Here is a 6000-nt window from a genome sequence, read left to right as displayed (position 1 = left end):
TCTGAGGTTTTTTTAAGACTTGTTTTCTTGTTTTGGTTTTATTTTTAAAAATAATTTGCTATTAAAGGAAACTACCATACAGATATTCCTGTGTTTTGTCTCATATCAAGGCCTGTTTGATGTTAAGCCTATCTTTGGGTGACTGACTTTATAAACCTGGTGATTTTGCAGATTATAGGATTCTCCCATAACTAGAACTTTAAAAAAGAAAAAAAAATCAGATTTGGTAGTTTTCGTATTGCAACTGTGAAAGAAAATATGCTGACAATTTAGCTGTTACATGGTTATAAATTGAAGTTATAGATCTAAGAATAACAGCGCAGTTAAACTGGCCCCTGGTTTTTAATGTCATCGTTCAGGTTAGGACTGGATTATCAGTATGTATATACTGTTCAGCTGATGCTCAGCAAATAGCATGAGTTTTATCTGTTCACTGGCAGTGCTTGAGAAAACTACCAAAACTGCTAGGTGTCTTCCTGCTGAAATTCCTAATTTGAGCAAAGCATTAAAGCATATTCTTAAATCCCATAGGACTGCGGTTTTCATTAAATTTTATCTAATGCTTCAGTGCTTTGACATATCAGAGCCAAAATAAAGTTAGTGTCCAGAAAGAAATGGATGAAAATAAGGAAAATATAATCCCCGCTCAGTCTCATCTAAAGTAAAGCAAAATAAACCTGTGTGCAGAAGAAAAAAAGAATAAGTGTAAGCATTCTGATTACTTGAAAATATGGGGGAAGGATTGCTGCTTGCATGTTTTGATTGATTATCCCAAAGGTACATTAAAATAACCATTAGATAATAAATATAAGTACAAAATTAAGTATCTCAAGGAAGGGTGTATTTATTAAGTAGTAGCAATCAGGATGATTTAATGAGATGCAGCTCAAGGATGTATTGTTTTGGGTGGCTCATAGCCTTCAATCTAAGTTTTAATCAAATGAAGTGCTTTAGACATGGCAAGAGATAGTGAAGCCATCCACTATCTTTAGATTATTGTGCATGTGCATATTTGTATGCATTAACTTATAGGCATGTGTGTGAACAATGTAACTGAATGCATTTGCTGCATGTTCACTCATACTGCACACATAAATAATGTGCATATATAATAATCTAATCTTGTTATATTGTTAGTGATGGGAAAAAAATTATTGATTGTAGCTGAAATTTGCTATAATTATACAAGGAAATATAGCTAAATCTAGTAATAACTAACCTCATAAAAAGGGTGACATATCTTTTTAAGTTATGTGTATACTTTGGTGCTTTGCTGAGCCAAGCTCAGAACGCTTGAAGCCCTGAAGTAAAATGGAAATAGCAACCTAAAACCAACTGGGAGCTACGTGGGTCATAAGGAAGTTGACAGGATTTGGAAAATTCAAGAAAGAAAGTACAAGTCTTTACTACAACATGTGATACCAAAACTTTCAAAGGTTTTTAGTACTAGCTACAGTGCAGGGAACATCTGATTTAAACAAAGGGGTATTTTGAAACAGTAGGCAGACTTCCAACAACCTATGCGGTTACTAGGAATGCCTTTAAATGTTCATATTTTTCTTGCAGTCACCTACAGCTGTGATGACACTTAGCTCTAATATTTGTGATTTTATAAATGAATCCCTAATTCAATTCTACTTTTCCCTTGTTCTCAGTGGGAACAAAATTTAATTCAAAGTACAGGTTTTATTACTTGAGAGCTTCTACTCTCTAATCCTAAAAAGATTTCAGAATCTCTTGTTTGGTAAAAACTAGAAGGAATCTGATTCTCTATAAAATGATTCACAGTTCTGTATATCAAGAACATGTAGATTCATGATTATGGTTAATAGATTTTCAAAGGCACAGGTTTTATGCATACTATTTATACTGTGAACTCTCTGATTAGTATCCGTGCATTTCAATGTAAAAACCAATGCCAGGTTGTTTGCCTGGACGCTCACTCTCATATTCTGGACCCCAGCCTTTGTGCTGGCACTGATAGATGTGTGCAGCAGGTGAAGTCAAGCTCCTAATCCAAGCTCCCTCGGTAGAATCATTTTTGAAGGCATTTACTTTTTCCATACTCCAAAATAAAACATTAAAAAGTTTTATCTGATGCTAACACTCTCCTGAACACTCAAGTTACAGCCTCAACACTGGTGATTTGCAGGAGAGTGGTCCTGCCCTGTTCCAGGCTTCCAGGTGTGCAAAAAAGCACCAGCCAGGTCTTCAAACCACCTCACTTAACACATTTGGCCTCCGTGGTTATACTGGCTCCAGTCCTCTAGGCTCCCCAGGTTGTGACTGGAGAAGAATTGCTCTCCAGAGGATGATACAAAATATCTGAGATCCTGGCTGAGTGACCCTTAATGGAAGAGGCAGCTTAAGAATTAGCCTTAAATCGGGTGATGTGGAAGGATAATGTCCACTTGGGATCTGCTTCAAAATCCTTCCCCTTCCTTTCCTACTTCGCAGAAGCTGACTTTCACAGGAAGGAGAAACTTTGGCTGGTGCTTGCAAAAGGCAATAATAGCATGCAATAAAGTATAAATAATATAATACCAAAGCACCGTTGACCCTGTAACAACTTCCAGTGGTGTTGGATGAATGGTGGGCCGTGCCCAAAATGTCGTTCCCTCTTCATGGTCCGATTTCCTCCTGTCTGTTCAGATAGGAAGAAAAGGAACACTAAGAGTTATTCTGTAGCTGCTCTTGCCACAAAGTTAGGCACTTCTTTTTTAAACAAGCGTGAAATAAAGTATAGCTTGCAGAGGTGGTATATAAATCAAAACCTGTACTGTCAAGTGGCAAGATGCTTTTCTTAACAAAAAGCATGTGTCTATAAAGAGTTGTGTGCTTTTTTTTCCCACTGTGCTACTTGTGGTTTGGGGTTTTCTTCTCCTTCAGCCTATTTCCTGAGGAACATTGGATGTGTGAGGGCCCCTGAGGGGGTGGGGAAAAGTGAGAAAGGGACTGGGAGGTAACTGGATTGGGTCAGCTCAAATAAAGGGAAGGTGCCAAAACACAGAGGAGGGCCCTAGCACCACCAACCCAAACTTCTCTACAGCCAGTGGATCAGCCTTCGGGTGTCAGGGCTGCAGAGGCTGTGTGGTCTGGGGAGCATCCTCTGGCAGGCTGCATGCAGGAAGGGAGACAGAGTCAACGTGGGTGTTACAGATCAAATTGGTGCTTGCGTTGTAAACTGACAACGAGAGTGACTTTTGCCCCTAAGTCTAACACACTTCAAGCCTCACCTTTTGGAGTAAAACCACATTTTCTCCATAGTGGGAATCCGTGTTGAGATGTTGGACAAAAGGTTTTGTAAGAAGAGTCTAAGGGAAACTACATTTCTTAAGACTCACTGCATTGCTTTCAAATCTTTCCAGGGCCATTCCTTCTCTCTTCTTTCTCATCCTATCTATATCAGAAAGCAAAAAAAAAAAGAGCTTTCAAATATGAAAACATTTGAGTTTCCTCCTCCTTCAAAACCTGTTCAACTCCACAGAATGAAAAAGCATTGCTAGAAGCTCATACTCCAAATCCAATGCATTATCTGGTAGGATAGATCCTGTCAAGATGCTCAAAACCACTAAAATTAAATAATTCCTTTTTAAGCAAGATTTTTTTTTTAAAAAAAGGTAATCTTACTGAAATTAGTCATTAAGGAAACTACTTCCAACCGCCCTTTTCTCCTCTAGCCGAGCAAGACTTGCCCACGCTGCGAGTACGCCTGCTGCAGGCTGGTGGCTGATGCCGACCTTCCCAGGTGAAACATGCGACAGGGCGACTCGGGCGCTCGGGGCTGTGGGGTCAGAATTGGCTCTGGCAGTGTGGCCGGTACCGCTGGCTGCAGTCTGCCCTGCGTCTCTCCCTTCCGGGGGAGAACCAGCCTCCTTCCCCTTGCAGACTTCAACCCTGCTGTAGCCGTACCTCTTACGGAGCTGTGCTGGCTGGCTGTGCCCCTTACTCCTGGCCTCGGCTCGCTTTCCCAGCAGAGGTGAATTGTGTGAGTGAGGCTCAGCCCCCCTGTTTCTCACAGCTGCAGCCTGGGAACTGCGGATGCTTGGGAGGAGATAAGCTGGTGGGAGGCTTTGGGACTCCTGCTTGAGAGGCTGGGAACAGCCAGCCCTGGACAGGAGGGGTAAGTGCCCCAGCCTTCAGCTGAAGCAGTTTCGTGGAAGAACCAGTTGAATGTCACAGAAGCAAGGAGCTGGGAATTAGGAGACCACAAAGTCAATGCTTGAGGTAGGAGGGAATGGCTATTTTATTTGCCGATACTTAGGGGATGGGCACCATCCCTTTGTCTTTGCGCTCACATGGGTGAGTGGATTCTGCTCTGGAGGGCAGAAAATATCTTCAGACCTCAGTCATATGTAGATTTTTCTGCTTGTCTTAGTTGGGAAGGACTTCTGATTTGACTAGAGATTTGACTGATTTAAACTCCTCTGTCTCAGTGACAAGGCGGTGGTGTCGGAGATGAGCAGTCATGCTGCTGCCGCGCTTTGGATACCCAGCTCGGTATCCTCATGCAGAAGTTGCCCTTGTTTCCTCTACTGCCACAGGCCGTGGTTTCATTACTGCATACCAACTTTGCATACTTCTGTTTCTCTGCTGCATTTGCTTCTTCCAGCTTGGTTGTGAGAATGATATTTCTGAAAATAATGCCTGTGCTCCACGTTATTTCTTGGTTAGAGATTGTTGGTGTGAAGCTGGCATCCTCAGAGAAGCCTGAGCTTTACACCTTCGCCTGTCATTCTCTTATTGCTCCCACTGCCCCAGAGTTAGCACCAAACAGGAATTAACTTGGTAAGCCAAGAGCTAGGATTTGCATCCACTGTTTAAAAGTAGTCTCTCTCTGCAGAGAAAGAGAAGTGGATGAAGGCTATTTCTCCTTTGCATGCAACACAAGGCCTAGTTCAAGATGACCAAAGAGGTCATCGTTCAAAGCATCCTGACCACGTGGTTATAAGCGGCTTATCCCAGGACAAGGAAGGTAGGGTAGCTAAACCTCTTGGGTGCTTCCGGCTGGGGACCTCACCCTCAAGCACATCTGATGCTTGGAGATGGGCCCATGTCTGCAAAGGGAGGCAGCCGTCTGCTGTGGCAGCATCATGCCCGCTCATGGGCATTAGAGCCTTTCCCTGGCAGAGCCTTCTCAAGTGCAAGTTTCTGTGGGCAAACTGAAGCAGAGGGTTTTTTTGCATAAATGTTGTGGGGTTTTTTTGTGGGGGAGAGGTGGGTAGTTCATCTCAAAGGCCTTAAGGTTAGTGTTAGGCTTTTGTCACTTACTAACTCGGATATGCTGCTGCGGCTCCACAGCAGGGAGAGCCACCACGCTGCGAAGGACCTCTGCACTTGGCTGCTGGGGGGTGGGCAGGTGCCTGGCTGGTGGGCAAGGGAAGGAGATCGTGGCGTGCTGACTGACCTAGTAACGTTTGCCACGGCTTTCAGACAGATGTCTACTTCTCTGGAAGCCTGTTGCTTCCACCGGGAACTGAAAAGGACTACACGTAAGACCTCCCTGTCAGGGCTCCCATACCGAAAGGAGCGATGTATGTGTCGGGCGCTCGGCTCCATGGGTGTTCAGCTCCATCCACCCACAGGTCATTTCCCTGGCATGTGGTGCTCCCAGCAGCTTTGCCCCCTTTACTGCTCACCCCTGCTTACAAGCAATGAGCCTGTGCTATATGAATTCCCTTACACGTGGGATGCAGATTGTAGTCTTTGACACCTCTGGTTTGTGCGCTTTGCTGTGTGTGTGCCTGAATGCAGGTGTGACGTGCAGGAGACGCAGCCAGCAGCCTCCTTGCGGAGCATATGTGGAGATACTTTGGGGTTCTTCTAAATCAACATCTGTGTGATCCACAGCTGGGTGTTTTGAAGGTGAGGACTCAGTGGCCTTGTCTACACTGCTCTTGGAGAGTGGTTTGGGAACTGCCTTCCGTATGCCTGCCTGCTGGGTTCCTTGCAGACAGCCTGTATGAATAGACTTGGCAGCATACCAGACAGGGACCAGAG

This window comes from Ciconia boyciana, chromosome 2 (assembly GCF_034638445.1).
Source record: "Ciconia boyciana chromosome 2, ASM3463844v1, whole genome shotgun sequence".
Lineage (NCBI taxonomy): Eukaryota > Metazoa > Chordata > Aves > Ciconiiformes > Ciconiidae > Ciconia > Ciconia boyciana.
The sequence above is the reverse complement of the archived record's forward strand: the minus strand, read 5'-3'. Positions refer to the sequence as shown.